The following is a 24437-nucleotide window of genomic DNA, read 5'->3' on the forward strand; positions in this document are numbered from 1 at the left end:
TAATTTATTTTTTTATACAGTAGGTTATTATTAGTTATCTATTTTATGCATATACATGTATACAGGTCAATCCCAATCTCCCAACTCATCCCACCACCACCACCCCATGGCTTCCCCCACTTTGTGTCCATACGTTTGTTCTCTAGCTCTGTGTCTCTATTTCTGCCCTGCAAACCAGTTCATCTGTACCATTTTTCTAGGTTCCACATATAGGCATTAATATACAATATTTGTTTTTCTCTTTCTGACTTACTTCACTCTGTATGACAGTCTCTAGATCCATCAACTTCTCTACAAATGACCCAGTTTCATTCCTTTATTTGGCTGAGTAATATTCCATTTTATATATGTACCACATCTTTATCCATTCGTCTGTCTGTGGGCATTTAGGTTGCTTCCATTACCTGGCTATTGTAAATAGTGCTGCAATGAACATTGTGGTGAATGTGTCTTTGTGATTTATGGTTTTCTCTGGGTATATGCCCAGAAGTGGGATTGCTGGATCCTATGGTAATTCTCTTTTTAGTTTTTCAAAGGAACCTCCATACTGTTCTCCATAGTGACTGTATCAATTTACATTCCCACCAATAGCGGAAGAGGGTTCCTTTTGTCCACACCCTCCCCAGATTTTGTTGTTTGTAGATTATCTGATGATGCCGATTCTCACAGGTGTGAGGTCTTACCTCATTGTAGTTTTGATTTGCATTTCTCTAATAATTAGTGATGTTGAGCAGCTTTTCATGTGCGTCTTGGCCATCTCTGTGTCTTCTTTGAAGAAACGTCTCTTTAGATCTTCTGCCCATTTTTGTATTGGGTTGTTTGTTTTATTAATATTAAGCTGCATGAGCTGTTTATATATATTGGAGATTAAACCTTTGTCCATTGATTCGTTTGTGAACGTTTTCGCCCATTCTGAGGGTTGCCTTTTTACATTCCCGTTTTTTTAACAAAGAAAGAAAGAAAGCAAAAGAAGCAGAACACTAATGTGCGTGAAATATGCCTCTTGAAACTGTCGTTTTGAAATATGGACGTGTTTTGAATTTTTTGGTCGATATATGACCCCAGGATATGTTTTCAGGGCAGGTGTCATTTACAGGCCTGTAATGATTTGGAATATCCACTGACCATTAGCGCTGGGATTAAAGCAGCTGTTGTGTGAAACGGCCACAAGGTGGCAGCAGTTCTCCCTTACCAAATCTGGTTACTAGGGCAGCAGATCCTCAGTGGAAGTCGCGTTCTAGATTGGAATGTAGAACGGAATGTGCCAGGAGAAAGCCCCTCAAGTTTGTCTCACTACTTCTTGTTCGTGTTTTTAATTTATTTTTTTATTTTTTATTACAGCAAGTTTGAGAACAACGTTTAGCTTGTTGTAGGTGTGCAAGAGGTGGTTCTTTTACACATATACATATGTCTGTTCTTCCTGGGATCCTTTTCCCATGTACGTTATGACAGAATGTTGAGTAGTCTTCTCTTGGTACTCCGTAGGTCTTTGGTGATTCTATACGTCTACTGTGTTTGTATATGTCTGTTAACCCCAATATCGTAATGAATTCAATCCTCACACCTTTCCTTTGGTGAACCATAAGTTTGTTTAATGAATCTGTGATTGCCCTTCTCCGTGGAAATATCTGCCCTGGTATCAGTTTATAGGTAACACCTATAAGTGATATGATATGATATGTGTCTTTCACTTTCTGACTTACTCCAAGTCACGTGATTACCTCGAGACTCATCTACGGTGCTGCAAATGGCATTGTGTCCTTTTTTTCCTTGGCGAATATTCTGTCTTAGCGAGGTCCATTTTCTGCAATGTGATTCCCCGAGGGCTGAGGATTAGCTGACTTGGGCAGCCTGACCCTGCCGGCAAGCCCTCCCCAGGTGTGCCTGGGTTGAGGTCAATATAAACAGCACTCCAGGCAGCAATAGCCCCTGCAGCTGTGCCTGACTCCATATTCTCTGCCCCGTCAGCAGTCTCGGGGCTGTGCTGGTGGGAGGGTGTGAGGGTCCACGGCTTTGTGGGGGGCCCGGTGTGAGTGGGGCTCTGCTGGACTTTCGGCAGGAGTTGCCAGGCTGCCACCTGTAAAGAAGAGGATGTGTCACCCATAACTTCCACTGGAATATCTCTCCGGGCTGAGGTGAGGAAGGAAAAAAAGGAGTGGGGGCCGGGACAGGAGGGGTATCTCAGGCAGGGCAATGGAAAGCTTCCAGAAGAGCGCCCGTGGCCAGGACCATCCTGGCTGACCTGCAGGCACCAAGGTGGCCTGCGTGCTGTCGCTGGTGTGGCTCCACGGCCCTTCCTCTAGGCTTTCAAGCCCTTGTACATATTCAGGTGTTTCACCTGGGAAGGGTGGGAAGAGTTCAGCAGCAGCTGGCCTGGGGCACAGCTCACGTTTACTCACAGAGGCCTCGGCACGGTCCCCCAGCTTTGCAATAAGGACGCTCCATGCGTGGGCGGGCAGGGCTGCTGGCTGTATGGGAGATGATTTCCCACCTCTGACCAATTTCAGAATTGTTTACCACTGGAGCAAGTGCCTTGGTAGTGTTTTCCTCTGTATAAATGTTAGGTTCAGTTTTTTTTTTTCTTTTTTGGTTCAAGTTAGATTTTATTCCTCTTTTATGTATTTATGGATATAAGCATGGAAATAATTCATTCTTATAAATACATCAGTGTGAATGGAAGAACTTTTTTCTGTTTTATTTTTACATTTTATTTTTAAAAATTTTGAAATTTAATTTAATTTATTTTTTTTATACAGTAGGTTATTATTAGTTATCTATTTTATGCATATACATGTATACAGGTCAATCCCAATCTCCCAACTCATCCCACCACCACCACCCCATGGCTTCCCCCACTTTGTGTCCATACGTTTGTTCTCTACCTCTGTGTCTCTATTTCTGCCCTGCAAACCAGTTCATCTGTACCATTTTTCTAGGTTCCACATATAGGCATTAATATACAATATTTGTTTTTCTCTTTTTGACTTACTTCACTCTGTATGACAGTCTCTAGATCCATCAACTTCTCTACAAATGACCCAGTTTCATTCCTTTTTTTGGCTGAGTAATATTCCATTTTATATATGTACCACATCTTTATCCATTCGTCTGTCTGTGGGCATTTAGGTTGCTTCCATTACCTGGCTATTGTAAATAGTGCTGCAATGAACATTGTGGTGAATGTGTCTTTGTGATTTATGGTTTTCTCTGGGTATATGCCCAGAAGTGGGATTGCTGGATCCTATGGTAATTCTCTTTTTAGTTTTTGAAAGGAACCTCCATACTGTTCTCCATAGTGACTGTATCAATTTACATTCCCACCAATAGCGGAAGAGGGTTCCTTTTGTCCACACCCTCCCCAGAATTTGTTGTTTGTAGATTATCTGATGATGCCGATTCTCACAGGTGTGAGGTCTTACCTCATTGTAGTTTTGATTTGCATTTCTCTAATAATTAGTGATGTTGAGCAGCTTTTCATGTGCGTCTTGGCCATCTCTGTGTCTTCTTTGAAGAAACGTCTCTTTAGATCTTCTGCCCATTTTTGTATTGGGTTGTTTGTTTTATTAATATTAAGCTGCATGAGCTGTTTATATATATTGGAGATTAAACCTTTGTCCATTGATTCGTTTGTGAACGTTTTCGCCCATTCTGAGGGTTGCCTTTTTCCATTCCCGTTTTTTTAACAAAAAAAGAAAGCACGCAAAAGAAGCAGAACACTAATGTGCGTGAAATATGCCTCTTGAAACTGTCGTTTTGAAATATGGACGTCTTTTGAATTTTTTGGTCGATATATGACCCCAGGATATGTTTTCAGGGCAGGTGTCATTTACAGGCCTGTAATGATTTGGAATATCCACTGACCATTAGCGCTGGGATTAAAGCAGCTGTTGTGTGAAACGGCCACAAGGTGGCAGCAGTTCTCCCTTACCAAATCTGGTTACTAGGGCAGCAGAGCCTCAATGGAAGTCACGTTCTAGATTGGAATGTAGAACGGAATGTGCCAGGAGAAAGCCCCTCAAGTTTGTCTCACTACTTCTTGTTCGTGTTTTTAATTTATTTTTTTATTTTTTATTACAGCAAGTTTGAGAACAACGTTTAGCTTGTTGTAGGTGTGCAAGAGGTGGTTCTTTTACACATATACATATGTCTGTTCTTCCTGGGATCCTTTTCCCATGTACGTTATGACAGAATGTTGAGTAGCCTTCTCTTGGTACTCCGTAGGTCTTTGGTGATTCTATACGTCTACTGTGTTTGTATATGTCTGTTAACCCCAATATCGTAATGAATTCAATCCTCACACCTTTCCTTTGGTGAACCATAAGTTTGTTTAATGAATCTGTGATTGCCCTTCTCCGTGGAAATATCTGCCCTGGTATCAGTTTATAGGTAACACCTATAAGTGATATGATATGATATGTGTCTTTCACTTTCTGACTTACTCCAAGTCACGTGATTACCTCGAGACTCATCTACGGTGCTGCAAATGGCATTGTGTCCTTTTTTTCCTTGGCGAATATTCTGTCTTAGCGAGGTCCATTTTCTGCAATGTGATTCCCCGAGGGCTGAGGATTAGCTGACTTGGGCAGCCTGACCCTGCCGGCAAGCCCTCCCCAGGTGTGCCTGGGTTGAGGTCAATATAAACAGCACTCCAGGCAGCAATAGCCCCTGCAGCTGTGCCTGACTCCATATTCTCTGCCCCGTCAGCAGTCTCGGGGCTGTGCTGGTGGGAGGGTGTGAGGGTCCACGGCTTTGTGGGGGGCCCGGTGTGAGTGGGGCTCTGCTGGACTTTCGGCAGGAGTTGCCAGGCTGCCACCTGTAAAGAAGAGGATGTGTCACCCATAACTTCCACAGGAATATCTCTGCGGGCTGAGGTGAGGAAGGAAAAAAAGGAGTGGGGGCCGGGACAGGAGGGGTATCTCAGGCAGGGCAATGGAAAGCTTCCAGAAGAGCGCCCGTGGCCAGGACCATCCTGGCTGACCTGCAGGCACCAAGGTGGCCTGCGTGCTGTCGCTGGTGTGGCTCCACGGCCCTTCCTCTAGGCTTTCAAGCCCTTGTACATATTCAGGTGTTTCACCTGGGAAGGGTGGGAAGAGTTCAGCAGCAGCTGGCCTGGGGCACAGCTCACGTTTACTCACAGAGGCCTCGGCACGGTCCCCCAGCTTTGCAATAAGGACGCTCCATGCGTGGGCGGGCAGGGCTGCTGGCTGTATGGGAGATGATTTCCCACCTCTGACCAATTTCAGAATTGTTTACCACTGGAGCAAGTGCCTTGGTAGTGTTTTCCTCTGTATAAATGTTAGGTTCAGTTTTTTTTTTCTTTTTTGGTTCAAGTTAGATTTTATTCCTCTTTTATGTATTTATGGATATAAGCATGGAAATAATTCATTCTTATAAATACATCAGTGTGAATGGAAGAACTTTTTTCTGTTTTATTTTTACATTTTATTTTTAAAAATTTTGAAATTTAATTTAATTTATTTTTTTAATACAGTAGGTTATTATTAGTTATCTATTTTATGCATATACATGTATACAGGTCAATCCCAATCTCCCAACTCATCCCACCACCACCACCCCATGGCTTCCCCCACTTTGTGTCCATACGTTTTTTCTCTACCTCTGTGTCTCTATTTCTGCCCTGCAAACCAGTTCATCTGTACCATTTTTCTAGGTTCCACATATAGGCATTAATATACAATATTTGTTTTTCTCTTTTTGACTTACTTCACTCTGTATGACAGTCTCTAGATCCATCAACTTCTCTACAAATGACCCAGTTTCATTCCTTTTTTTGGCTGAGTAATATTCCATTTTATATATGTACCACATCTTTATCCATTCGTCTGTCTGTGGGCATTTAGGTTGCTTCCATTACCTGGCTATTGTAAATAGTGCTGCAATGAACATTGTGGTGAATGTGTCTTTGTGATTTATGGTTTTCTCTGGGTATATGCCTAGAAGTGGGATTGCTGTATCCTATGGTAATTCTCTTTTTAGTTTTTTAAAGGAACCTCCATACTGTTCTCCATAGTGACTGTATCAATTTACATTCCCACCAATAGCGGAAGAGGGTACCTTTTGTCCACACCCTCCCCAGAATTTGTTGTTTGTAGATTATCTGATGATGCCGATTCTCACAGGTGTGAGGTCTTACCTCATTGTAGTTTTGATTTGCATTTCTCTAATAATTAGTGATGTTGAGCAGCTTTTCATGTGCGTCTTGGCCATCTCTGTGTCTTCTTTGAAGAAACGTCTCTTTAGATCTTCTGCCCATTTTTGTATTGGGTTGTTCGTTTTATTAATATTAAGCTGCATGAGCTGTTTATATATATTGGAGATTAAACCTTTGTCCATTGATTCGTTTGTGAATGTTTTCGCCCATTCTGAGGGTTGCCTTTTTCCATTCCCGTTCTTTTAACAAAGAAAGAAAGAAAGCAAAAGAAGCAGAACACTAATGTGCGTGAAATATGCCTCTTGAAACTGTCGTTTTGAAATATGGACGTCTTTTGAAATTTTTGGTCGATATATGGCCCCAGGATTTGTTTTCAGGGCAGGTGTCATTTACAGGCCTGTAATGATTTGGAATATCCACTGACCATTAGCGCTGGGATTAAAGCTGCTGTTGTGTGAAACGGCCACAAGGTGGCAGCAGTTCTCCCTTACCAAATCTGGTTACTAGGGCAGCAGAGCCTCAGTGGAAGTCGCGTTCTAGATTGGAATGTAGAACGGAATGTGCCAGGAGAAAGCCCCTCAAGTTTGTCTCACTACTTCTTGTTCGTGTTTTAATTTAATTTTTTATTTTTTATTACAGCAAATTTGAGTACAATGTTTAGCTTGTTGTAGGTGTGCAAGAGGTGGTTCTTTTACACATATACATATGTCTGTTCTTCCTGGGATCCTTTTCCCATGTACGTTATGACAGAATGTTGAGTAGTCTTCTCTTGGTACTCCGTAGGTCTTTGGTGATTCTATACGTCTACTGTGTTTGTATATGTCTGTTAACCCCAATATCGTAATGAATTCAATCCTCACACCTTTCCTTTGGTGAACCATAAGTTTGTTTAATGAATCTGTGATTGCCCTTCTCCGTGGAAATATCTGCCCTGGTATCAGTTTATAGGTAACACCTATAAGTGATATGATATGATATGTGTCTTTCACTTTCTGACTTACTCCAAGTCACGTGATTACCTCGAGACTCATCTACGGTGCTGCAAATGGCATTGTGTCCTTTTTTTCCTTGGCGAATATTCTGTCTTAGCGAGGTCCATTTTCTGCAATGTGATTCCCCGAGGGCTGAGGATTAGCTGACCTGGGCAGCCTGACCCTGCCGGCAAGCCCTCCCCAGGTGTGCCTGGGTTGAGGTCAATATAAACAGCACTCCAGGCAGCAATAGCCCCTGCAGCTGTGCCTGACTCCATATTATCTGCCCCGTCAGCAGTCTCGGGGCTGTGCTGGTGGGATGGTGTGAGGGTCCACGGCTTTGTGGGGGGCCCGGTGTGAGTGGGGCTCTGCTGGACTTTCGGCAGGAGTTGCCAGGCTGCCACCTGTAAAGAAGAGGATGTGTCACCCATAACTTCCACTGGAATATCTCTGCGGGCTGAGGTGAGGAAGGAAAAAAAGGAGTGGGGGCCGGGACAGGAGGGGTATCTCAGGCAGGGCAATGGAAAGCTTCCAGAAGAGCGCCCGTGGCCAGGACCATCCTGGCGGACATGCAGGCACCAAGTTGGCCTGCGTGCTGTCGCTGGTGTGACTCCACGGCCCTTCCTCTAGGCTTTCAAGCCCTTGTACATATTCAGGTGTTTCACCTGGGAAGGGTGGGAAGAGTTCAGCAGCAGCTGGCCTGGGGCACAGCTCACGTTTACTCACAGAGGCCTCGGCACGGTCCCCCAGCTTTGCAATAAGGACGCTCCATGCGTGGGCGGGCGGGGCTGCTGGCTGTATGGGAGATGATTCCCCACCTCTGACCAATTTCACAATTGTTTACCACTGGAGCAAGTGCCTTGGTAGTGTTTTCCTCTGTATAAATGTTAGGTTAATTTTTTTTTCTTTTTTGGTTCAAGTTAGATTTTATTCCTCTTTTATGTATTTATGGATATAAGCATGGAAATAATTCATTCTTATAAATACATCAGTGTGAATGGAAGAACTTTTTTTCTGTTTTATTTTTACATTTTATTTTTAAAAATTTTGAAATTTAATTTAATTTATTTTTTTATACAGTAGGTTATTATTAGTTATCTATTTTATGCATATACATGTATACAGGTCAATCCCAATCTCCCAACTCATCCCACCACCACCACCCCATGGCTTCCCCCACTTTGTGTCCATACGTTTGTTCTCTACCTCTGTGTCTCTATTTCTGCCCTGCAAACCAGTTCATCTGTACCATTTTTCTAGGTTCCACATATAGGCATTAATATACAATATTTGTTTTTCTCTTTCTGACTTACTTCACTCTGTATGACAGTCTCTAGATCCATCAACTTCTCTACAAATGACCCAGTTTCATTCCTTTATTTGGCTGAGTAATATTCCATTTTATATATGTACCACATCTTTATCCATTCGTCTGTCTGTGGGCATTTAGGTTGCTTCCATTACCTGGCTATTGTAAATAGTGCTGCAATGAACATTGTGGTGAATGTGTCTTTGTGATTTATGGTTTTCTCTGGGTATATGCCCAGAAGTGGGATTGCTGGATCCTATGGTAATTCTCTTTTTAGTTTTTGAAAGGAACCTCCATACTGTTCTCCATAGTGACTGTATCAATTTACATTCCCACCAATAGCGGAAGAGGGTTCCTTTTGTCCACACCCTCCCCAGAATTTGTTGTTTGTAGATTATCTGATGATGCCGATTCTCACAGGTGTGAGGTCTTACCTCATTGTAGTTTTGATTTGCATTTCTCTAATAATTAGTGATGTTGAGCAGCTTTTCATGTGCGTCTTGGCCATCTCTGTGTCTTCTTTGAAGAAACGTCTCTTTAGATCTTCTGCCCATTTTTGTATTGGGTTGTTCGTTTTATTAATATTAAGCTGCATGAGCTGTTTATATATATTGGAGATTAAACCTTTGTCCATGGATTCGTTTGTGAACGTTTTCGCCCATTCTGAGGGTTGCCTTTTTCCATTCCCGTTTTTTTAACAAAGAAAGAAAGCAAGCAAAAGAAGCAGAACACTAATGTGCGTGAAATATGCCTCTTGAAACTGTCGTTTTGAAATATGGACGTCTTTTGAATTTTTTGGTCGATATATGACCCCAGGATATGTTTTCAGGGCAGGTGTCATTTACAGGCCTTTAATGATTTGGAATATCCACTGACCATTAGCGCTGGGATTAAAGCTGCTGTTGTGTGAAACGGCCACAAGGTGGCAGCAGTTCTCCCTTACCAAATCTGGTTACTAGGGCAGCAGAGCCTCAATGGAAGTCGCGTTCTAGATTGGAATGTAGAACGGAATGTGCCAGGAGAAAGCCCCTCAAGTTTGTCTCACTACTTCTTGTTCGTGTTTTTAATTTAATTTTTTATTTTTTATTACAGCAAGTTTGAGTACAACGTTTAGCTTGTTGTAGGTGTGCAAGAGGTGGTTCTTTTACACATATACATATGTCTGTTCTTCCTGGGATCCTTTTCCCATGTACGTTATGACAGAATGTTGAGTAGTCTTCTCTTGGTACTCCGTAGGTCTTTGGTGATTATATACGTCTACTGTGTTTGTATATGTCTGTTAACCCCAATATCGTAATGAATTCAATCCTCACACCTTTCCTTTGGTGAACCATAAGTTTGTTTAATGAATCTGTGATTGCCCTTCTCCGTGGAAATATCTGCCCTGGTATCAGTTTATAGGTAACACCTATAAGTGATATGATATGTGTCTTTCACTTTGTGACTTACTCCAAGTCACGTGATTACCTCGAGACTCATCTACGGTGCTGCAAATGGCATTGTGTCCTTTTTTTCCTTGGCGAATATTCTGTCTTAGCGAGGTCCATTTTCTGCAATGTGATGCCCCGAGGGCTGAGGATTAGCTGACCTGGGCAGCATGACCCTGCCGGCAAGCCCTCCCCAGGTGTGCCTGGGTTGAGGTCAATATAAACAGCACTCCAGGCAGCAATAGCCCCTGCAGCTGTGCCTGACTCCATATTCTCTGCCCCGTCAGCAGTCTCGGGGCTGTGCTGGTGGGAGGGTGTGAGGGTCCACGGCTTTGTGGGGGGCCCGGTGTGAGTGGGGCTCTGCTGGACTTTCGGCAGGAGTTGCCAGGCTGCCACCTGTAAAGAAGAGGATGTGTCACCCATAACTTCCACTGGAATATCTCTCCGGGCTGAGGTGAGGAAGGAAAAAAAGGAGTGGGGGCCGGGACAGGAGGGGTATCTCAGGCAGGGCAATGGAAAGCTTCCAGAAGAGCGCCCGTGGCCAGGACCATCCTGGCTGACCTGCAGGCACCAAGTTGGCCTGCGTGCTGTCGCTGGTGTGGCTCCACGGCCCTTCCTCTAGGCTTTCAAGCCCTTGTACATATTCAGGTGTTTCACCTGGGAAGGGTGGGAAGAGTTCAGCAGCAGCTGGCCTGGGGCTCAGCTCACGTTTACTCACAGAGGCCTCGGCACGGTCCCCCAGCTTTGCAATAAGGACGCTCCTTGCGTGGGTGGGCGGGGCTGCTGGCTGTATGGGAGATGATTCCCCACCTCTGACCAATTTCAGAATTGTTTACCAATGGAGCAAGTGCCTTGGTAGTGTTTTCCTCTGTATAAATGTTAGGTTCAGTTTTTTTTTCTTTTTTGGTTCAAGTTAGATTTTATTCCTCTTTTATGTATTTATGGATATAAGCATGGAAATAATTCATTCTTATAAATACATCAGTGTGAATGGAAGAACTTTTTTTCTGTTTTATTTTTACATTTTATTTTTAAAAATTTGAAATTTAATTTAATTTATTTTTTATACAGTAGGTTATTATTAGTTATCTATTTTATGCATATACATGTATACAGGTCAATCCCAATCTCCCAACTCATCCCACCACCACCACCCCATGGCTTCCCCCACTTTGTGTCCATACGTTTGTTCTCTACCTCTGTGTCTCTATTTCTGCCCTGCAAACCAGTTCATCTGTACCATTTTTCTAGGTTCCACATATAGGCATTAATATACAATATTTGTTTTTCTCTTTGTGACTTACTTCACTCTGTATGACAGTCTCTAGATCCATCAACTTCTCTACAAATGACCCAGTTTCATTCCTTTTTTTGGCTGAGTAATATTCCATTTTATATATGTACCACGTCTTTATCCATTCGTCTGTCTGTGGGCATTTAGGTTGCTTCCATTACCTGGCTATTGTAAATAGTGCTGCAATGAACATTGTGGTGAATGTGTCTTTGTGATTTATGGTTTTCTCTGGGTATATGCCCAGAAGTGGGATTGCTGGATCCTATGGTAATTCTCTTTTTAGTTTTTGAAAGGAACCTCCATACTGTTCTCCATAGTGACTGTATCAATTTACATTCCCACCAATAGCGGAAGAGGGTTCCTTTTGTCCACACCCTCCCCAGAATTTGTTGTTTGTAGATTATCTGATGATGCCGATTCTCACAGGTGTGAGGTCTTACCTCATTGTAGTTTTGATTTGCATTTCTCTAATAATTAGTGATGTTGAGCAGCTTTTCATGTGCGTCTTGGCCATCTCTGTGTCTTCTTTGAAGAAACGTCTCTTTAGATCTTCTGCCCATTTTTGTATTGGGTTGTTTGTTTTATTAATATTAAGCTGCATGAGCTGTTTATATATATTGGAGATTAAACCTTTGTCCATTGATTCGTTTGTGAACGTTTTCGCCCATTCTGAGGGCTGCCTTTTTCCATTCCCGTTTTTTTAACAAAGAAAGAAAGCAAGCAAAAGAAGCAGAACACTAATGTGCGTGAAATATGCCTCTTGAAACTGTCGTTTTGAAATATGGACGTCTTTTGAATTTTTTGGTCGATATATGACCCCAGGATATGTTTTCAGGGCAGGTGTCATTTACAAGCCTGTAATGATTTGGAATATCCTCTGACCATTAGCGCTGGGATTAAAGCTGCTGTTGTGTGAAACGGCCACAAGGTGGCAGCAGTTCTCCCTTACCAAATCTAGTTACTAGGGCAGCAGAGCCTCAGTGGAAGTCGCATTCTAGATTGGAATGTAGAACGGAATGTGCCAGGAGAAAGCCCCTCAAGTTTGTCTCACTACTCCTTGTTCGTGTTTTTAATTTAATTTTTTATTTTTTATTACAGCAAGTTTGAGTACAACGTTTAGCTTGTTGTAGGTGTGCAAGAGGTGGTTCTTTTACACATATACATATGTCTGTTCTTCCTGGGATCCTTTTCCCATGTACGTTATGACAGAATGTTGAGTAGTCTTCTCTTGGTACTCCGTAGGTCTTTGGTGATTCTATACGTCTACTGTGTTTGTATATGTCTGTTAACCCCAATATCGTAATGAATTCAATCCTCACACCTTTCCTTTGGTGAACCATAAGTTTGTTTAATGAATCTGTGATTGCCCTTCTCCGTGGAAATATCTGCCCTGGTATCAATTTATAGGTAACACCTATAAGTGATATGATATGATATGTGTCTTTCACTTTCTGACTTACTCCAAGTCACGTGATTACCTCGAGACTCATCTACGGTGCTGCAAATGGCATTGTATCCTTTTTTTCCTTGGCGAATATTCTGTCTTAGCGAGGTCCATTTTCTGCAATGTGATTCCCTGAGGGCTGAGGATTAGCTGACCTGGGCAGCCTGACCCTGCCGGCAAGCCCTCCCCAGGTGTGCCTGGGTTGAGGTCAATATAAACAGCACTCCAGGCAGCAATAGCCCCTGCAGCTGTGCCTGACTCCATATTCTCTGCCCCGTCAGCAGTCTTGGGGCTGTGCTGGTGGGAGGGTGTGAGGGTCCACGGCTTTGTGGGGGGCCCGGTGTGAGTGGGGCTCTGCTGGACTTTCGGCAGGAGTTGCCAGGCTGCCACCTGTAAAGAAGAGGATGTGTCACCCATAACTTCCACAGGAATATCTCTCCGGGCTGAGGTGAGGAAGGAAAAAAAGGAGTGGGGGCCGGGACAGGAGGGGTATCTCAGGCAGGGCAATGGAAAGCTTCCAGAAGAGCGCCCGTGGCCCGGACCATCCTGGCTGACCTGCAGGCACCAAGTTGGCCTGCGTGCTGTCGCTGGTGTGGCTCCACGGCCCTTCCTCTAGGCTTTCAAGCCCTTGTACATATTCAGGTGTTTCACCTGGGAAGGGTGGGAAGAGTTCAGCAGCAGCTGGCCTGGGGCTCAGCTCACGTTTCCTCACAGAGGCCTCGGCACGGTCCCCCAGCTTTGCAATAAGGACGCTCCTTGCGTGGGCGGGCGGGGCTGCTGGCTGTATGGGAGATGATTCCCCACCTCTGACCAATTTCACAATTGTTTACCACTGGAGCAAGTGCCTTGGTAGTGTTTTCCTCTGTATAAATGTTAGGTTCAGTTTTTTTTTTCTTTTTGGTTCAAGTTAGATTTTATTCCTCTTTTATGTATTTATGGATATAAGCATGGAAATAATTCATTCTTATAAATACATCAGTGTGAATGGAAGAACTTTTTTTCTGTTTTATTTTTACATTTTATTTTTAAAAATTTTGAAATTTAATTTAATTTATTTTTTTTATACAGTAGGTTATTATTAGTTATCTATTTTATACATATACATGTATACAGGTCAATCCCAATCTCCCAACTCATCCCACCACCACCACCCCATGGCTTCCCCCACTTTGTGTCCATACGTTTGTTCTCTACCTCTGTGTCTCTATTTCTGCCCTGCAAACCAGTTCATCTGTACCATTTTTCTAGGTTCCACATATAGGCATTAATATACAATATTTGTTTTTCTCTTTTTGACTTACTTCACTCTGTATGACAGTCTCTAGATCCAACAACTTCTCTACAAATGACCCAGTTTCATTCCTTTTTTTGGCTGAGTAATATTCCATTTTATATATGTACCACATCTTTATCCATTCGTCTATCTGTGGGCATTTATGTTGCTTCCATTACCTGGCTATTGTAAATAGTGCTGCAATGAACATTGTGGTGAATGTGTCTTTGTGATTTATGGTTTTCTCTGGGTATATGCCCAGAAGTGGGATTGCTGGATCCTATGGTAATTCTCTTTTTAGTTTTTTAAAGGAACCTCCATACTCTTCTCCACAGTGACTGTATCAATTTACATTCCCACCAATAGCGGAAGAGGGTTCCTTTTGTCCACACCCTCCCCAGAATTTGTTGTTTGTAGATTATCTGATGATGCCGATTCTCACAGGTGTGAGGTCTTACCTCATTGTAGTTTTGATTTGCATTTCTCTAATAATTAGTGATGTTGAGCAGCTTTTCATGTGCGTCTTGGCTATCTCTGTGTCTTCTTTGAAGAAACGTCTCTTTAGATCTTCTGCCCATTTTTGTATTGGGTTGTTTGTTTTATTAATATTAAGCTGCATGAGCTGTTTATATATATTGGAGATTAAACCTTTGTCCATTGATTCGTTTGTGAACGTTTTCGCCCATTCTGAGGGTTGCCTTTTTCCATTCCCGTTTTTTTAACAAAGAAAGAATGCAAGCAAAAGAAGCAGAACACTAATGTGCGTGAAATATGCCTCTTGAAACTGTCGTTTTGAAATATGGACGTCTTTTGAATTTTTTGGTCGATATATGACCCCAGGATATGTTTTCAGGGCAGGTGTCATTTACAGGCCTGTAATGATTTGGAATATCCACTGACCATTAGCGCTGGGATTAAAGCTGCTGTTGTGTGAAACGGCCACAAGGTGGCAGCAGTTCTCCCTTACCAAATCTGGTTACTAGGGCAGCAGAGCCTCAGTGGAAGTCGCGTTCTAGATTGGAATGTAGAACGGAATGTGCCAGGAGAAAGCCCCTCAAGTTTGTCTCACTACTTCTTGTTCGTGTTTTTAATTTAATTTTTTATTTTTTATTACAGCAAGTTTGAGTACAACGTTTAGCTTGTTGTAGGTGTGCAAGAGGTGGTTCTTTTACACATATACATATGTCTGTTCTTCCTGGGATCCTTTTCCCATGTACGTTATGACAGAATGTTGAGTAGTCTTCTCTTGGTACTCCGTAGGTCTTTGGTGATTCTATACGTCTACTGTGTTTGTATATGTGTGTTAACCCCAATATCGTAATGAATTCAATCCTCACACCTTTCCTTTGGTGAACCATAAGTTTGTTTAATGAATCTGTGATTGCCCTTCTCCGTGGAAATATCTGCCCTGGTATCAATTTATAGGTAACACCTATAAGTGATATGATATGATATGTGTCTTTCACTTTCTGACTTACTCCAAGTCACGTGATTACCTCGAGACTCATCTACGGTGCTGCAAATGGCATTGTGTCCTTTTTTTCCTTGGCGAATATTCTGTCTTAGCGAGGTCCATTTTCTGCAATGTGATTCCCCGAGGGCTGAAGATTAGCTGACCTGGGCAGCCTGACCCTGCCGGCAAGCCCTCCCCAGGTGTGCCTGGGTTGAGGTCAATATAAACAGCACTCCAGGCAGCAATAGCCCCTGCAGCTGTGCCTGACTCCATATTCTCTGCCCCGTCAGCAGTCTCGGGGCTGTGCTGGTGGGAGGGTGTGAGGGTCCACGGCTTTGTGGGGGGCCCGGTGTGAGTGGGGCTCTGCTGGACTTTCGGCAGGAGTTGCCAGGCTGCCACCTGTAAAGAAGAGGATGTGTCACCCATAACTTCCACTGGAATATCTCTCCGGGCTGAGGTGAGGAAGGAAAAAAAGGAGTGGGGGCCGGGACAGGAGGGGTATCTCAGGCAGGGCAATGGAAAGATTCCAGAAGAGCGCCCGTGGCCAGGACCATCCTGGCTGACCTGCAGGCACCAAGTTGGCCTGCGTGCTGTCGCTGGTGTGGCTCCACGGCCCTTCCTCTAGGCTTTCAAGCCCTTGTACATATTCAGGTGTTTCACCTGGGAAGGGTGGGAAGAGTTCAGCAGCAGCTGGCCTGGGGCTCAGCTCACGTTTACTCACAGAGGCCTCGGCACGGTCCCCCAGCTTTGCAATAAGGACGCTCCTTGCGTGGGCGGGCGGGGCTGCTGGCTGTATGGGAGATGATTCCCCACCTCTGACCAATTTCAGAATTGTTTACCACTGGGGCAAGTGCCTTGGTAGTGTTTTCCTCTGTATAAATGTTAGGTTCAGTTTTTTTTTTCTTTTTTGGTTCAAGTTAGATTTTATTCCTCTTTTATGTATTTATGGATATAAGCATGGAAATAATTCATTCTTATAAATACATCAGTGTGAATGGAAGAACTTTTTTTCTGTTTTATTTTTACATTTTATTTTTAAAAATTTTGAAATTTAATTTAATTTATTTTTTTATACAGTAGGTTATTATTAGTTATCTATTTTATGCATATACATGTATACAGGTCAATCCCAATCTCCCAACTCATCCCACCACCACCACCCCATGGCTTCCCCCACTTTGTGACCATACGTTTGTTCTCTACCTCTGTGTCTCTATTTCTGCCCTGCAAACCAGTTCATCTGTACCATTTTTCTAGGTTCCACATATAGGCATTAATATACAATATTTGTTTTTCTCTTTCTGACTTACTTCACTCTGTATGACAGTCTCTAGATCCATCAACTTCTCTACAAATGACCCAGTTTCATTCCTTTTTTTTGGCTGAGTAATATTCCATTTTATATATGTACCACATCTTTATCCATTCGTCTGTCTGTGGGCATTTAGGTTGCTTCCATTACCTGGCTATTGTAAATAGTGCTGCAATGAACATTGTGGTGAATGTGTCTTTGTGATTTATGGTTTTCTCTGGGTATATGCCCAGAAGTGGGATTGCTGGATCCTATGGTAATTCTCTTTTTAGTTTTTTAAAGGAACCTCCATACTCTTCTCCACAGTGACTGTATCAATTTACATTCCCACCAATAGCGGAAGAGGGTTCCTTTTGTCCACACCCTCCCCAGAATTTGTTGTTTGTAGATTATCTGATGATGCCGATTCTCACAGGTGTGAGGTCTTACCTCATTGTAGTTTTGATTTGCATTTCTCTAATAATTAGTGATGTTGAGCAGCTTTTCATGTGCGTCTTGGCCATCTCTGTGTCTTCTTTGAAGAAACGTCTCTTTAGATCTTCTGCCCATTTTTGTATTGGGTTGTTCGTTTTATTAATATTAAGCTGCATGAGCTGTTTATATATATTGGAGATTAAACCTTTGTCCATTGATTCGTTTGTGAATGTTTTCGCCCATTCTGAGGGTTGCCTTTTTCCATTCCCGTTCTTTTAACAAAGAAAGAAAGAAAGCAAAAGAAGCAGAACACTAATGTGCGTGAAATATGCCTCTTGAAACTGTCGTTTTGAAATATGGACGTCTTTTGAAATTTTTGGTCGATATATGACCCCAGGATTTGTTTTCAGGGCAGGTGTCATTTACAGGCCTGTAATGATTTGGAATATCCACTGACCATTAGCGCTGGGATTAAAGCTGCTGTTGTGTGAAACGGCCACAAGGTGGCAGCAGTTCTCCCTTACCAAATCTGGTTACTAGGGCAGCAGAGCCTCAGTGGAAGTCGCATTCTAGATTGGAATGTAGAACGGAATGTGCCAGGAGAAAGCCCCTCAAGTTTGTCTCACTACTCCTTGTTCGTGTTTTTAATTTAATTTTTTATTTTTTATTACAGCAAGTTTGAGTACAACGTTTAGCTTGTTGTAGGTGTGCAAGAGGTGGTTCTTTTACACATATACATATGTCTGTTCTTCCTGGGATCCTTTTCCCATGTACGTTATGACAGAATGTTGAGTAGTCTTCTCTTGGTACTCCGTAGGTCTTTGGTGATTCTATACGTCTACTGTGTTTGTATATGTCTGTTAACCCCAATATCGTAATGAATTCAATCCTCACACCTTTCCTTTGGTGAACCATAAGTTTGTTTAATGAATCTGTGATTGCCCTTCTCCGTGGAAATATCTGCCCTGGTATCAATTTATAGGTAAGACCTATAAGTGATATGATATGATATGTGTCTTTCACTTTCTGACTTACTCCAAGTCACGTGATTACCTCGAGACTCATCTACGGTGCTGCAAATGGCATTGTATCCCTTTTTTCCTTGGCGAATATTCTGTCTTAGCGAGGTCCATTTTCTGCAATGTGATTCCCTGAGGGCTGAGGATTAGCTGACCTGGGCAGCCTGACCCTGCCGGCAAGCCCTCCCCAGGTGTGCCTGGGTTGAGGTCAATATAAACAGCACTCCAGGCAGCAATAGCCCCTGCAGCTGTGCCTGACTCCATATTCTCTGCCCCGTCAGCAGTCTTGGGGCTGTGCTGGTGGGAGGGTGTGAGGGTCCACGGCTTTGTGGGGGGCCCGGTGTGAGTGGGGCTCTGCTGGACTTTCGGCAGGAGTTGCCAGGCTGCCACCTGTAAAGAAGAGGATGTGTCACCCATAACTTCCACTGGAATATCTCTCCGGGCTGAGGTGAGGAAGGAAAAAAAGGAGTGGGGGCCGGGACAGGAGGGGTATCTCAGGCAGGGCAATGGAAAGCTTCCAGAAGAGCGCCCGTGGCCCGGACCATCCTGGCTGACCTGCAGGCACCAAGTTGGCCTGCGTGCTGTCGCTGGTGTGGCTCCACGGCCCTTCCTCTAGGCTTTCAAGCCCTTGTACATATTCAGGTGTTTCACCTGGGAAGGGTGGGAAGAGTTCAGCAGCAGCTGGCCTGGGGCTCAGCTCACGTTTCCTCACAGAGGCCTCGGCACGGTCCCCCAGCTTTGCAATAAGGACGCTCCTTGCGTGGGCGGGCGGGGCTGCTGGCTGTATGGGAGATGATTCCCCACCTCTGACCAATTTCAGAATTGTTTACCACTGGAGCAAGTGCCTTGGTAGTGTTTTCCTCTGTATAAATGTTAGGTTCAGTTTTTTTTTTCTTTTTGGTTCAAGTTAGATTTTATTCCTCTTTTATGTATTTATTGATATAAGCATGGAAATAATTCATTCTTATAAATACATCAGTGTGAATGGAAGAACTTTTTTTCTGTTTTATTTTTACATTTTATTTTTAAAAATTTTGAAATTTAATTTAATTTATTTTTTTTATACAGTAGGTTATTATTAGTTATCTATTTTATGCATATACATGTATACAGGTCTATCCCAATCTCCCAACTCATCCCACCACCACCACCCCATGGCTTCCCCCACTTTGTGTCCATACGTTTTTTCTCTACCTCTGTGTCTCTATTTCTGCCCTGCAAACCAGTTCATCTGTACCATTTTTCTAGGTTCCACATATAGGCATTAATATAGAATATTTGTTTTTCTCTTTCTGACTTACTTCACTCTGTATGACAGTCTCTAGATCCAACAACTTCTCTACAAATGACCCAGTTTCATTCCTTTTTTTGGCTGAGTAATATTCCATTTTATATATGTACCACATCTTTATCCATTCGTCTATCTGTGGGCATTTATGTTGCTTCCATTACCTGGCTATTGTAAATAGTGCTGCAATGAACATTGTGGTGAATGTGTCTTTGTGATTTATGGTTTTCTCTGGGTATATGCCCAGAAGTGGGATTGCTGGATCCTATGGTAATTCTCTTTTTAGTTTTTTAAAGGAACCTCCATACTCTTCTCCACAGTGACTGTATCAATTTACATTCCCACCAATAGCGGAAGAGGGTTCCTTTTGTCCACACCCTCCCCAGAATTTGTTGTTTGTAGATTATCTGATGATGCCGATTCTCACAGGTGTGAGGTCTTACCTCATTGTAGTTTTGATTTGCATTTCTCTAATAATTAGTGATGTTGAGCAGCTTTTCATGTGCGTCTTGGCTATCTCTGTGTCTTCTTTGAAGAAACGTCTCTTTAGATCTTCTGCCCATTTTTGTATTGGGTTGTTTGTTTTATTAATATTAAGCTGCATGAGCTGTTTATATATATTGGAGATTAAACCTTTGTCCATTGATTCGTTTGTGAACGTTTTCGCCCATTCTGAGGGTTGCCTTTTTCCATTCCCGTTTTTTTAACAAAGAAAGAATGCAAGCAAAAGAAGCAGAACACTAATGTGCGTGAAATATGCCTCTTGAAACTGTCGTTTTGAAATATGGACGTCTTTTGAATTTTTTGGTCGATATATGACCCCAGGATATGTTTTCAGGGCAGGTGTCATTTACAGGCCTGTAATGATTTGGAATATCCACTGACCATTAGCGCTGGGATTAAAGCAGCTGTTGTGTGAAACGGCCACAAGGTGGCAGCAGTTCTCCCTTACCAAATCTGGTTACTAGGGCAGCAGAGCCTCAGTGGAAGTCGCGTTCTAGATTGGAATGTAGAACGGAATGTGCCAGGAGAAAGCCCCTCAAGTTTGTCTCACTACTTCTTGTTCGTGTTTTTAATTTAATTTTTTATTTTTTATTACAGCAAGTTTGAGTACAACGTTTAGCTTGTTGTAGGTGTGCAAGAGGTGGTTCTTTTACACATATACATATGTCTGTTCTTCCTGGGATCCTTTTCCCATGTACGTTATGACAGAATGTTGAGTAGTCTTCTCTTGGTACTCCATAGGTCTTTGGTGATTCTATACGACTACTGTGTTTGTATATGTCTGTTAACCCCAATATCGTAATGAATTCAATCCTCACACCTTTCCTTTGGTGAACCATAAGTTTGTTTAATGAATCTGTGATTGCCCTTCTCCGTGGAAATATCTGCCCTGGTATCAGTTTATAGGTAACACCTATAAGTGATATGATATGATATGTGTCTTTCACTTTCTGACTTACTCCAAGTCACGTGATTACCTCGAGACTCATCTACGGTGCTGCAAATGGCATTGTGTCCTTTTTTTTCCTTGGCGAATATTCTGTCTTAGCGAGGTCCATTTTCTGCAATGTGATTCCCCGAGGGCTGAGGATTAGCTGACCTGGGCAGCCTGACCCTGCCGGCAAGCCCTCCCCAGGTGTGCCTGGGTTGAGGTCAATATAAACAGCACTCCAGGCAGCAATAGCCCCTGCAGCTGTGCCTGACTCCATATTCTCTGCCCCGTCAGCAGTCTCGGGGCTGTGCTGGTGGGAGGGTGTGAGGGTCCACGGCTTTGTGGGGGGCCCGGTGTGAGTGGGGCTCTGCTGGACTTTCGGCAGGAGTTGCCAGGCTGCCACCTGTAAAGAAGAGGATGTGTCACCCATAACTTCCACTGGAATATCTCTCCGGGCTGAGGTGAGGAAGGAAAAAAAGGAGTGGGGGCCGGGACAGGAGGGGTATCTCAGGCAGGGCAATGGAAAGCTTCCAGAAGAGCGCCCGTGGCCAGGACCATCCTGGCTGACCTGCAGGCACCACGTTGGCCTGCGTGCTGTCGCTGGTGTGACTCCACGGCCCTTCCTCTAGGCTTTCAAGCCCTTGTACATATTCAGGTGTTTCACCTGGGAAGGGTGGGAAGAGTTCAGCAGCAGCTGGCCTGGGGCACAGCTCACGTTTCCTCACAGAGGCCTCGGCACGGTCCCCCAGCTTTGCAATTAGGACGCTCCATGCGTGGGCGGGCGGGGCTGCTGGCTGTATGGGAGATGATTCCCCACCTCTGACCAATTTCACAATTGTTTACCACTGGAGCAAGTGCCTTGGTAGTGTTTTCCTCTGTATAAATGTTAGGTTCAGTTTTTTTTTCTTTTTTGGTTCAAGTTAGATTTTATTCCTCTTTTATGTATTTATGGATATAAGCATGGAAATAATTCATTCTTATAAATACATCAGTGTGAATGGAAGAACTTTTTTTCTGTTTTATTTTTACATTTTATTTTTAAAAATTTTGAAATTTAATTTAATTTATTTTTTTATACAGTAGGTTATTATTAGTTATCTATTTTATGCATATATATGTATACAGGTCAATCCCAATCTCCCAACTCATCCCACCACCACCACCCCATGGCTTCCCCCACTTTGTGTCCATACGTTTGTTCTCTACCTCTGTGTCTCTATTTCTGCCCTGCAAACCAGTTCATCTGTACCATATTTCTAGGTTCCACATATAGGCATTAATATACAATATTTGTTTTTCTCTTTCTGACTTACTTCACTCTGTATGACAGTCTCTAGATCCATCAACTTCTCTACAAATGACCCAGTTTCATTCCTTTTTTTGGCTGAGTAATATTCCATTTTATATATGTACCACATCTTTATCCATTCGTCTGTCTGTGGGCATTTAGGTTGCTTCCATTACCTGGCTATTGTAAATAGTGCTGCAATGAACATTGTGGTGAATGTGTCTTTGTGATTTATGGTTTTCTCTGGGTATATGCCCAGAAGTGGGATTGCTGGATCCTATGGTAATTCTCTTTTTAGTTTTTGAAAGTAACCTCCATACTGTTCTCCATAGTGACTGTATCAATTTACATTCCCACCAATAGCGGAAGAGGGTTCCTTTTGTCCACACCCTCCCCAGAATTTGTTGTTTGTAGATTATCTGATGATGCCGATTCTAACAGGTGTGAGGTCTTACCTCATTGTAGTTTTGATTTGCATTTCTCTAATAATTAGTGATGTTGAGCAGCTTTTCATGTGCGTCTTGGCCATCTCTGTGTCTTCTTTGAAGAAACGTCTCTTTAGATCTTCTGCCCATTTTTGTATTGGGTTGTTCGTTTTATTAATATTAAGCTGCATGAGCTGTTTATATATATTGGAGATTAAACCTTTGTCCATTGATTCGTTTGTGAACGTTTTCGCCCATTCTGAGGGTTGCCTTTTTCCATTCCCGTTTTTTTAACAAAGAAAGAAAGCAAGCAAAAGAAGCAGAACACTAATGTGCGTGAAATTTGCCTCTTGAAACTGTCGTTTTGAAATATGGACGTCTTTTGAATTTTTTGGTCGATATATGACCCCAGGATATGTTTTCAGGGCAGGTGTCATTTACAGGCCTGTAATGATTTGGAATATCCACTGACCATTAGCGCTGGGATTAAAGCTGCTGTTGTGTGAAACGGCCACAAGGTGGCAGCAGTTCTCCCTTACCAAAACTGGTTACTAGGGCAGCAGAGCCTCAATGGAAGTCGCGTTCTAGATTGGAATGTAGAACGGAATGTGCCAGGAGAAAGCCCCTCAAGTTTGTCTCACTACTTCTTGTTCGTGTTTTTAATTTAATTTTTTATTTTTTATTACAGCAAGTTTGAGTACAACGTTTAGCTTGTTGTAGGTGTGCAAGAGGTGGTTCTTTTACACATATACATATGTCTGTTCTTCCTGGGATCCTTTTCCCATGTACGTTATGACAGAATGTTGAGTAGTCTTCTCTTGGTACTCCGTAGGTCTTTGGTGATTCTATACGTCTACTGTGTTTGTATATGTCTGTTAACCCCAATATCGTAATGAATTCAATCCTCACACCTTTCCTTTGGTGAACCATAAGTTTGTTTAATGAATCTGTGATTGCCCTTCTCCGTGGAAATATCTGCCCTGGTATCAGTTTATAGGTAACACCTATAAGTGATATGATATGATATGTGTCTTTCACTTTCTGACTTACTCCAAGTCACGTGATTACCTCGAGACTCATCTACGGTGCTGCAAATGGCATTGTGTCCTTTTTTTCCTTGGCGAATATTCTGTCTTAGCGAGGTCCATTTTCTGCAATATGATTCCCCGAGGGCTGAGGATTAGCTGACCTGGGCAGCCTGACCCTGCCGGCAAGCCCTCCCCAGGTGTGCCTGGGTTGAGGTCAATATAAACAGCACTCCAGGCAGCAATAGCCCCTGCAGCTGTGCCTGACTCCATATTATCTGCCCCGTCAGCAGTCTCGGGGTTGTGCTGGTGGGAGGGTGTGAGGGTCCACGGCTTTGTGGGGGGCCCGGTGTGAGTGGGGCTCTGCTGGACTTTCGGCAGGAGTTGCCAGGCTGCCACCTGTAAAGAAGAGGATGTGTCACCCATAACTTCCACTGGAATATCTCTCCGGGCTGAGGTGAGGAAGGAAAAAAAGGAGTGGGGGCCGGGACAGGAGGGGTATCTCAGGCAGGGCAATGGAAAGCTTCCAGAAGAGCGCCCGTGGCCAGGACCATCCTGGCGGACCTGCAGGCACCAAGTTGGCCTGCGTGCTGTCGCTGGTGTGACTCCACGGCCCTTCCTCTAGGCTTTCAAGCCCTTGTACATATTCAGGTGTTTCACCTGGGAAGGGTGGGAAGAGTTCAGCAGCAGCTGGCCTGGGGCACAGCTCACGTTTCCTCACAGAGGCCTCGGCACGGTCCCCCAGCTTTGCAATAAGGACGCTCCATGCGTGGGCGGGCGGGGCTGCTGGCTGTATGGGAGATGATTCCCCACCTCTGACCAATTTCACAATTGTTTACCACTGGAGCAAGTGCCTTGGTAGTGTTTTCCTCTGTATAAATGTTAGGT

Source organism: Mesoplodon bidens, assembly GCF_964165515.1.
Source record: "Mesoplodon bidens genome assembly, contig: HAP1_SCAFFOLD_56, whole genome shotgun sequence".
In the NCBI taxonomy this organism is placed as follows: Eukaryota; Metazoa; Chordata; class Mammalia; order Artiodactyla; family Ziphiidae; genus Mesoplodon; species Mesoplodon bidens.